The 9,896-nt window shown below is 44.5% G+C and overlaps 1 long non-coding RNA gene across 1 annotated transcript; it reads right to left on the bottom strand.

Moving 5' to 3' along the window:
* Window positions 1-699: 699 nt before the first annotated feature.
* Window positions 700-8,711, bottom strand: LOC121104624. The gene is made up of 3 exons (XR_005836982.1): window positions 8,527-8,711; window positions 3,449-3,570; window positions 700-3,104 (listed from the first exon to the last, which is right to left on the bottom strand). It is a non-coding gene; the product is annotated as an uncharacterized LOC121104624 (long non-coding RNA).
* Between the last annotated feature and the right edge of the window lie 1,185 nt (window positions 8,712-9,896).

Below are 9,896 nucleotides of genomic sequence, written 5' to 3'. Positions count from 1 at the left end.
CCCGCCTGCTGGCACTTCTGAGCATTGGTGTTCTCTCCTTCCTCTCCTCTCCCTTCTCCTATTCTTGATTCCCCAGGGAGTCCGTTCCTGTTTCCACTGGGCGCTTCAGCCGTCCTTCTGCCCCTGAGCCCTCCAACCCAGCTCTCTACACATCCTTTTTCAGTGCTGGAGAGGCCTTTCCTGACCGCTCTCTCTCCCCTTTCATTGCTCTGTTGTCTTCAGGGCATTCTCCCTGGCATTGTACAGGTGTCATTTTCGCTGATTATCAACACACACACACACACACACACACACACACACACACACACTCTTCCCACCTCCCTATCCCCATCCATCACCCCAACCCCATGTAGTATGTGAGCTCCCTTTAAGCAGGGATTTCGATCTGGGGGGAGTAGTTTTTGCTTTTTTCCCCACCCCACCTCCCACTATATTGCTAGGATCTAGACTGTTCACATGGAACTGTATAATCATGAAGTTTTAGAAGGAACATGCAAAGTCATCATCCAACACTTGCATTTTTATAGATGGGGAAATCCAGAGAGGCTAAGTGACTTCCCCAAGGTCACACAGCTGGTTCCGGCAAAGCCACGGAGCAGGCATTGAATTCCTTTGGGTCCCTGTCAAGTAATGGTTCTGCTACTGTACCATGCCCTTCCCAGGTCGAAGAAGGTAGGAGACACAAGACACAACTTAATCCTTTTTCAAAATTAATTTTAATGTCATGCAATGGGACTGGCAATGAGGGGTCCAGGGACATTTGGCCTAAGCCTCGTGTTGACCTTCTGATGCCATCTCTAAGAAGACTGCAGGCCTTAGGGGAAGCAGCCCCAGCCATAGATCATGCTGCCTTAGTTCATTTGAAGGTAATACGCCTTATAAATCTTAGAATCCTGTATAAGGCCCGATATCATTACAGGGACCGGTAATTTGTGGTGTGTTCCAGGTCTTATTTCATTCAATGTAAATGCTGAAAAAAATTCCATCCTTTTTGGTAAACCTCGTCTTGGCAATTCGTTTTTATTTCTTGAGATGCTGGAAACCTCATCGATGAGGCACGACCTGGGCCTCTCCCAGCTTCTGTGCAGTCCTGGGCTCTGTCCCAGTTTAGTGTCCCCATTCTTCGAGATAGAGCCCCATCCTACTCACTCCCTGGGGGCATGCAGCTCTCTGGAAGACCGAGAGAGGAAGCCAGTCTGGTCAGGCACAAGCTCTAACAGGAGGAAAGAGTTATGCAACGAGCTTACAAAATTTTCCTTTTGCTTCTCTAGGCAGCTCAGCCCTGTCCCTGGTTGCACGCTGTTCTGGGGATGACTTGGCATGAAGCATTATCTCTATGAGAAAAACAAGTCAGAGGCTTATGCCCCTGATGGCGAAATCCCCGCTCACTCAGTGGGCAGCCATGGGAAATGGGTACCCGGTTGTACCCAAGCCACGGGACTCCGGGGCAACAGCCCACATGCCGGAACATTACATGGAGGCTCATTACGGACAGATGTCTGGGAGTAGGCGCGCGTCACAAACTTAACATGTAAGCCAGGAGCCATCTCAAAGGCAAGGGGGAAGAACTATTAGCCAACCAGTGACTCAGAGGGTGAGTTTACACTTCTGTATAAAAACTAATTATCGAAGAAATGCTTTGAACTCATCACAGATACAACACTTGATAGCATTGACTGATCCCAAGTTAGGTCATAAATGCCTCTTCAATAGCAATTAGAATGGGCTTTTTGTATCCCGTTGGAGAAATCATCTGCCACTGAAGCAGACCAATTCCTTAACATCAAAGTCTAACCTTGAGCATAGACGAGCGTAAGCACTTGATTCTTGGATCAGTGGATTTTCTCTCTTGCAAAGTCTGGTCATTAACCAGGATGAGTTCACATCGGAAGAAGGATGATGTCATAGCCAAGATTAGCTGAGTGGCAACTGACAGCAACATAACTCCACCTGGTTTAAGAATTACAAGGGAAATTATGATCTTATGTAACTGAAGCATCCATGTTTGCTGCTGACTTCAGGCACAGCTGGATCCAGCATGTAAATGCAGTTAGCAGGAGCATGTCATTCTCCATTTCTTGGCTTTCTTGTCCTTAACGTTGGCATTATTTTCAGGTGCACTCTCTCCTTGTGACTACAGCAAAGGAATCATCTGTAGCTTCAGGCTGAGATGATTTTCATGGATTATGAGTCCAAAGGAAACACATATACACACACACACACACACACAGAGTTTTTCCCAATAGTCCTAACAAAAGTCCCCGGTAAGAATGCCATTAACTATCCTTGGGGTTCATACCCACCCAGAATATATTCTATGTGTGTACTCAATTCTGTCATTTTATGTGTACTCAGTGATTTCAGTAGTATTCAGCTCTTACAAACCAGGCTGCCATGACAATTCTTCTCCACGTTTCCCGAGGCATTCATGTCAGGTTACTCTGGAATACGGAGATGACTATTCCTTTGAATACCAGATGTAATAGTTGGCTTACATTTAGGTACCATGGTCTGGGGAAAAAAAATGAATTTGCAAACCGTGGTTCCAGACTAAGGAGCAAGAGGGCTCTCCCTCCCTAAGGAAGGAGCAGGCGTGTCGTCCCAGCTCAAGCTCCTCGGAGAACTGGCAAGCACCATTGCCAGCTTCACCAAGGTGACTGTTTTTCTCTCTCTCTCTCTTCTGTTACTACCCCTGGCCAAGCTTGGGACTGCAGAGTTGGGAGTCATGTAAATTCAATGTGCATAATGATGCACTGGTGAGAAAAAAGTGGGAGGAGAGGCAAAAAAGAGAAAAGTCTTGAGCGAGTTCCAAAGTCGTCATCCCCCCGTCACTGGGCCTCATTTGGTGGAAAGAGTAAATCCACATTCTGAGCACTCCCCGCCCCCCAGCCTGTGGGAGGGGAACCCTCCCTGAGTCGACCTATAGAGACCTCAGCCAGGAACAGTGAGTCAAAATGACCTTTACACTCTGCCCCCTTTCTTCCTTTAGAAGGAAATCTTCCCTGACATGCATGCTCCATCTTCATAAATCATAGGCCAGGAGTTCACGCCTCGAGAAAATCTTAACACTAATACGACCCGCGATAACAAAATTTTCTTGGAACCTAAAAAAAAAAAAAAAAAAGTTTATTTATGGCTTCCCATTTTGATTCCTGCCCCCCTTTCCTCTTGGCCTCAAATGAATTTTTTTTGTAAGTGATATCAAATACAACTTTTAAAAAACAGAGAGTGAAACATTTCTCAAGATCCTGCCCAGTCCTTTTTTTTTTTTTTTAAGTCTACAAGAGTCCAAGTAGCATTTCAGAGTTTGAATATTCATCCAAACCAAACCCCACACCTCTTCATCCTGAGTCAGACGCAGGCTGGACACCTGCCCTCATTCTAGTTATGGGCTTTCTGACCCAACTCGAGACATGGGATTAAAAATTGCTATGGAATTTGCACTCACAGACATTCATCCTGACTCAGCCACTCTGAACTCTGTTCTGCCACAAGGACCTGGGCATTTCCTCCTCTCATTTCCCCAGAATCTGCCCGGGAGTGTCCAGGGAAAGGTTGTCATGAACAGACCTGCAATAAAAGTAATTGAATAAATGGAGAGCGTGTCTATTTCTGGAATTAGATTTTTGTGATAGTAGAGAAATCAAATGGGATAAGGGGCAGGGAGAAGTTGGGTGAATCCAATATGACCCTGTCACCTACTTAAATTTCACTCCTCTGGGACTCATCGTTACTAACAATGGCCCTTTTAACTTTGGGACGCGGAATGACTAACCTTTTTCTAGCCTGTCAGTGAGAACTACCACCACAGACTGGTAAGTATTTCCGTACAAAATCCACTTGGAAAGGATATTGTTTCAAGCCTGGACAAAGCTCATATTGTCGTGTTCCAGTTCCAGTGATTTTAGGCAAGGAAGGGGGATTTCCACTGCTCCCTGTAATCAGTCGTGAGCCCTCTGCTCTGAGTAACCACTTCCTTGTAATCTGTCAGAGCCCAAGATATTTAAAAGGGGAAAGAAAAAAAATCCCCTGATATTATGCATAAAATTCCTAGCCAAGCAAGCCACTGTGAGAACACATCAATGAGCTCATGCAGGAGCAAAGATGTGACCTCATTCAGTGGAGGGAATGCCAAAGAGTTGATTCTAAAAGGAAGGAATGAAATGGGTCAATCCAAGTTCTCAGGTAAGATACAGAACTAGCAGCCGTTCAATGTCAATGTTAATGGTGATAATAGGTCTCATTTACAGCAAACCTGACACCTGCCAGGTACGAGTTCACCCGAACCGTTACTGCACTGGTCTTATTTGCAAGGTTATAGTGTTAAAGGGTTGTGAGGTTTTTGGTTTTTTTTTTTTTTTAGAAACAGTTACTGTATTTTAAATAGAGGGGGCAACAGATATGGCAAAAATCCAAAGTAATACGATTGAGAGGCGGTACACCAGACCATACTGCGTCTCAAAAAACAAACAAAAAACCAGACACAAGAACGAAACAAACAAACAAAACACACCACCACAACAAAGTGGAAAACAAAAACAAGTTACCATGTATTAAACATTAATTAGGTGCAAGGCACTGTATACGTATTTTATAAACATTAACGCTAATCCTCACAGAAACCCTGTGCATTAGGAAATACTGTCATTCCTACTTTATAGATGAGGAAACTGAAAGCTTCGTGAGCTAAGTAACTGGCTCAGGGTCACATGGCTCAAGTGGCAGAGCGGGACTTGGACCCCACTCCCTCTAGAGGCCAAAACCCCAGGCAGGTGTTCACTGGGACGTCAGGGCCACCGTGCCAAGCACAATGTTGGATCATCTGTCTGATGCCACTCACTCCTCCGGGCGAAGGAAATGCCACAGGTCACTGGGAAAGAAGCCATTTCCTGTGCTTGCAGAATGAGAACATCACCGTCAAGGTCCTCACCATTCCTGGGCTCAGCCTCTAAGCGAAACAATTTATGTCTGGAGTGACAGAGGAGGACTTAGTCACCCTGGCTCTGCCCTTCTCTTTCTATAAGCCGGCGATGTTTCATGGGTGGTTTAGAGCGTGACCGCCAAACACATAGACTTTTACATAACCTGATTTCCTCACCCTTCGTGAGGACAGCTCACAGCCAGTAGCCAACTGTCCAGTGTGAAAGGCCAGCCCCTTAGCCTCCAGGTGAGCCTAAGGCTGTGATGTCGTATATATTCCGGGGTTCCCTGTGGGGAAGGCTGAAGCTGGACTCCACTTGAGAAAAATCTCTACGTGGCTTCTCCCCTGCCCTGTCCTGCTTCCCCCACTCCCTATCTCCTGGCTGCTTTCCCTGCCTAAACCATGGGCGCCCAGTCCTCATCCCCACTCCTGCTCTTAGAGACCTTACTAGACAGTCACCCACGAGGTGTCAAGGCATAGGCACTGGGACCCTGCAAAGGCAAATCACCCACCATGTGCATGGGTGACAGAGACATGTATTAAATAAGATGAACTGGGGCTCCTGGGTGGCTCAGTCGGTGAGGCGTCTGCCTTCAGCTCAGATCATGATCCCAGGGTCCTGGGATGGAGTCCCCTCATCGGGCTCCCTGCTTAGCAGGGAATCTACTTCTCCCTCTGCCTCTGCCGGCCGCTCCCCCTGCTTGTGCTCTCTCTCTCTGACAGATAAATAAATAAAATCTAAAAAAATAAAAATTAAAATTAAATAAATAAATAAATCAGATGAACTTCAGGAGACCACGCTTTTGGAGGAAACATTTCCACAAACTTAAATGCCATGGAATGAAGACCTTAACAAAATTCTTTTTTCTTCCCCTGCTCTTATTACAATACTTCTGTGTGCGTAGGCCTACGTTAAACATTACTCAGGCATTGTTCTATTGTATTCTGAGAACAAACCCATAACGTAGATACTCCAATTAACCCCTTTTTAGAGTCAGGAAAAGTGATGTTCAAAAAGTCAATTCACTTCCCTGGGGCCACACTGCCTATGGGGGTAGAAACAGCATTTGAACCCACATCTCCTTATTTTTTTTTTACACTGCTTCTTTCCCATGCCTCTAGATCAGGGGTCAGCAAGCCACACGCTCTGAGCGCTGTCTGTTTTTGTAAATAAAGTTTTATTGAAACACAGCCGTGCACTTTATTTACACACCCCGAGTGACTGCTTTCGGCCAACAAAGGCAGAGATCAGCAGTTCACACAGAGCCTGCAGGACGACACAGCAGGAAACATTGACAATCCCTTTCTTTACAGAAAAAAAAAAAAAAAAAGATGAGCTTTTTGTTGGGGCTGGTGTTCAGACTCAGATAAAATGTGAATTCTCTTCCCTTCAAATCAAGGTTCTCCACTCCACTTCGATTTATAGCAGACACTGTGTGCAGGAAGGAAGAATCGTACCATTCCTCTAAGTTCTCATGCAACACCCTCCGGAGAACAAAATCCCGTTATCTGATTGGCCTGCATTCCCTCGCTGGTTTACCTTCTCACTCTTGTAAAGGAATTCTATCATTTCCTTGACAGATTATTCCTATTGAGAATCACGGGGAAATTTCCTCTTGAGATTTCACTCTGGAATTCTCATTGTTCAAGTAGATCCCATTACCTTGTGAACCTCTGCGCCTCACCAGAAGTTCCTTTCCTCCTCTTTTATTTATTGAAAGTCCATGCTTGGAAATGGTGATCCCCTCCTTCCAGGGGTTTCTACAGCATGGCTTTCAGACTCTGAGCTCTTTTCACCTTTTCCCATAAGTCAGTCCCTTCTTAATTATGTTTTGCTGCCCAGTCTTTGAACTGTATCCCGTCTGTTTGCATTCTGGGATGACCAAAATACAATGAGTACCATGGGACTGGTGGAGAGGAAATATACCTGATATTCAAGTAGAACTTGAACCCAACAAACTATATTCTCTTTCTGAAGGCCTCTTCTGGTTACCAGAATTTTCTAGATGTCTCATTGCTAGCTTGAACTAGCTCTGTTTGTTACTCAATCCCTTAAGTCTCCTGAGTTTTAAATGTAAACTCTTACACCAAGTACAATTGGACAACCTTTTGGCAAAGTAATTTCATCCTGTACATCAAGGATGATTTTTAAGCGTATACCCTTGGATTCAATCTCCTCGCCTCTAGAATGAACCTCAAGCCTTAGAATCTAATGGAATGATCAGAGATGCAGATGAAAGGACGGCCATCACGGTTCTTTTTTAAATAATAGAAAAAATGGGGAAAAATCCATTTTAATATCAAGGAATGGCTAAAAAAATCTTACGTCTTTTTGAAGGAATGTATTATGGGCAGAAAAATCATGTTTGTGAAGAATTTTTGATAATATTGTACAATGTTTATGAAGCAATGTTAAGTAAAAAACTATATACTAAATAATACCAAATTTTAAAAACACATATATCTGTCTGTGTGTATATATATTACATATATTTTATAAATGCAGAGTAAACATTAATTTTTTATTGTTTTCTTTATTGCTATATGCCCAGTACCTAAACCAGGGTTTCTCAATCATGGCCCTATTGACATTAGGATCATTCTCCATTGTGGGGTGGTCCTGTACATTGTGGGGTGCATAGCAGCACCCCTGACTTCTCCTCACTAGAAGCCGGTGGTACGCCTCCCCTCCAACACCCACCCACCAGTCATGACAACCAAAATGTCTCCAGATATTGCCACATGTCCCTTGGGTGACAAAATCACCTCTGATTGAGAACCATTAGCCAGGAACATCTAATAGGTGTTTGATAATATTGCTGAATAATTCCATGAATTAGAAAAGATCTGTGGAGGGGTGCCTGGGTGGTTCAGTTGGTTAAACGTCCAACTCTTGATTTTGGCTCATGTCATGATCTCGAGGTCTTGAGATCCAGCTCTGGGTCAGGCTCTGCGTTCAGCGGGGAGTCTCTTTCTCTCTCTCTCCCTTTCCTTCTGCAACTCCCCCCATGTTCTCTCTCTCTAAATATTTTTAAAAAAAGAAAAGATACATGGAAATTTCAGTAGTCATCTCTTATAAATATGAGTGTTTTTAGTACTTCGCTGTGTTTTTCTAAATTTTCTACATAACATGTGCAGGTCCCATTCACAATCCCTCACCGGTAATTCCAAAATCCACAACGCTTATTTGATGGTAAATTTGGACTCCTCTGAGTGTATGTGAGGGCTCTTAAGGATCTCGGGTGAATATTCATACATTTCTCTGAAGAAGTATTAAACTGTTAATTTGATATTCAGTATACATAAAACACTTCTAAAATCTGAAAAAAATCTGGCTTGCAAAATGCATCTGGCCCTTGGGTTTTGAGACATAGGATTGTGGGCCTGGGTTACTTTCACAATCTGCAAACAAACAGGAACATATGAAAACCATCACAATACCCCTCTACTCAACTGAATGAAATGGATTAAGGAGGTATTCTTAAGTAAACCCTCACCCAAAAAATTCTCTCCAAAAAGTAAATTATGGGGGGGAAAAAGTTATGGGTAGTTGTAGAAATCTTAATTTTACAGATGAGAAAACAGATTCTCGCAAGTTTTTATACCGAAGGTCCCACGGCAGGAGCACGCTGGCGCGGACGTAGGTCTCAGGTCGGTGTGACTGCAGTTCTCCCCCCTGAGCACCACACACTACTGCTTTCTTGTTTCCGGACTCGTGGCACAGTCCTGGCAAAGAGTGGGCATCGGTGCTGCATCGAAGATGTCGGTTAGAGGGCTGAACGAATGAGCACCTTGCAGGCATGAGGTTAATTTCAGAGAAGGCCACGGTCATCTGCATGTCATCTTAAACAGGAAATAAAGCAAGGTGTGGCTTGCCAGGGGCTAGATAAGACCTGGGGCCGACTGATAAATGTTCAGTTGCAGCGTGGAAACTGTCACAGGTGATGACATAAACCGCCGTGCCATCTGTACGATGCCTTTATCAGTTGTGTGGACGCGGGCTCTGCCACCAGACCCGCTGGGTTCCAATCCAGGCTCACCATTTACTAATTGCAAGTTAATTAAAGGTTCTGTGCCTCGACGTTCTCATTTGTAAAATGGGATCTGTCATAAGACCTCCATCGCAAGTCAGCTATGAAGACGAGATGAATTAATACAGAAAGAGTATTTAGAAGGGGGTCTGGTCTGTGCAAAGTGCCCATTAAATATCCTCCCTTCCTTTTCCCCGGTACATCTTCTTAAGCATTCTCTACTTCGATTGCTCTCAGTCGCTGTGGGTGGAGGCTAGCCCAGAGAGGCAGTAGCGTGCCCAGTCAAGGGTTTGTCCTCAGGTGGGCTCACACTCACACTCCTGCTCTTCCAGGCAGCAGCCGTGTGACTGGGCAAAGTCACTTTCCCTCTCTGTGACTTGGTTTCTTCACAGACACAACCTCCGTAACAATATGTCATTATGGGAACTTTGTGGGAACTGAATGAGCTGCTGGGGGTACCCTGCTGGGCTCAGGCATTTTTCAATAATGGTGACTACTCATATTAACATCCCATCTCCACCGTAAGAAACTGAGAAGCAGAAAGCTTAGGCATCAACCATCTAAAGGTGTGGAATCTTCCATTCTTTCTATGAAAATGGTGTCTCCCAAAATATGTTATGCCAACCACAGGAGGGGTACAGAATAACATGAAGAGGTGTATGGACAAATTATGTATTACTTGTAATAGTCAATGTAGTCATTTTCAGTTTCTTTCGATCCCTGGCAAGCAAATCAGTCTTCTGTTAATACAGTGACATACAGTTTCCGTTTTATATAAATGTAGTTAAACATAAGTAGCGGATCGCTTTAAAGAAGAATATGAAGTGAGTACTAGACAAGCCGGGGCCAGATATGGCGCAAATGTCGAAGTTCATATGTGGACAGCTGTGTGGGAGACGTGCTGCCAGAGACCACATCTGGTGACTAAAATAGCCCAGCAGGAC

This window comes from Ursus maritimus, unplaced genomic scaffold, assembly GCF_017311325.1.
Source record: "Ursus maritimus isolate PB19 unplaced genomic scaffold, ASM1731132v1 scaffold_22, whole genome shotgun sequence".
Classification (NCBI taxonomy): Eukaryota; Metazoa; Chordata; class Mammalia; order Carnivora; family Ursidae; genus Ursus; species Ursus maritimus.
This window is presented reverse-complemented; position numbering and strand designations above follow the sequence as displayed.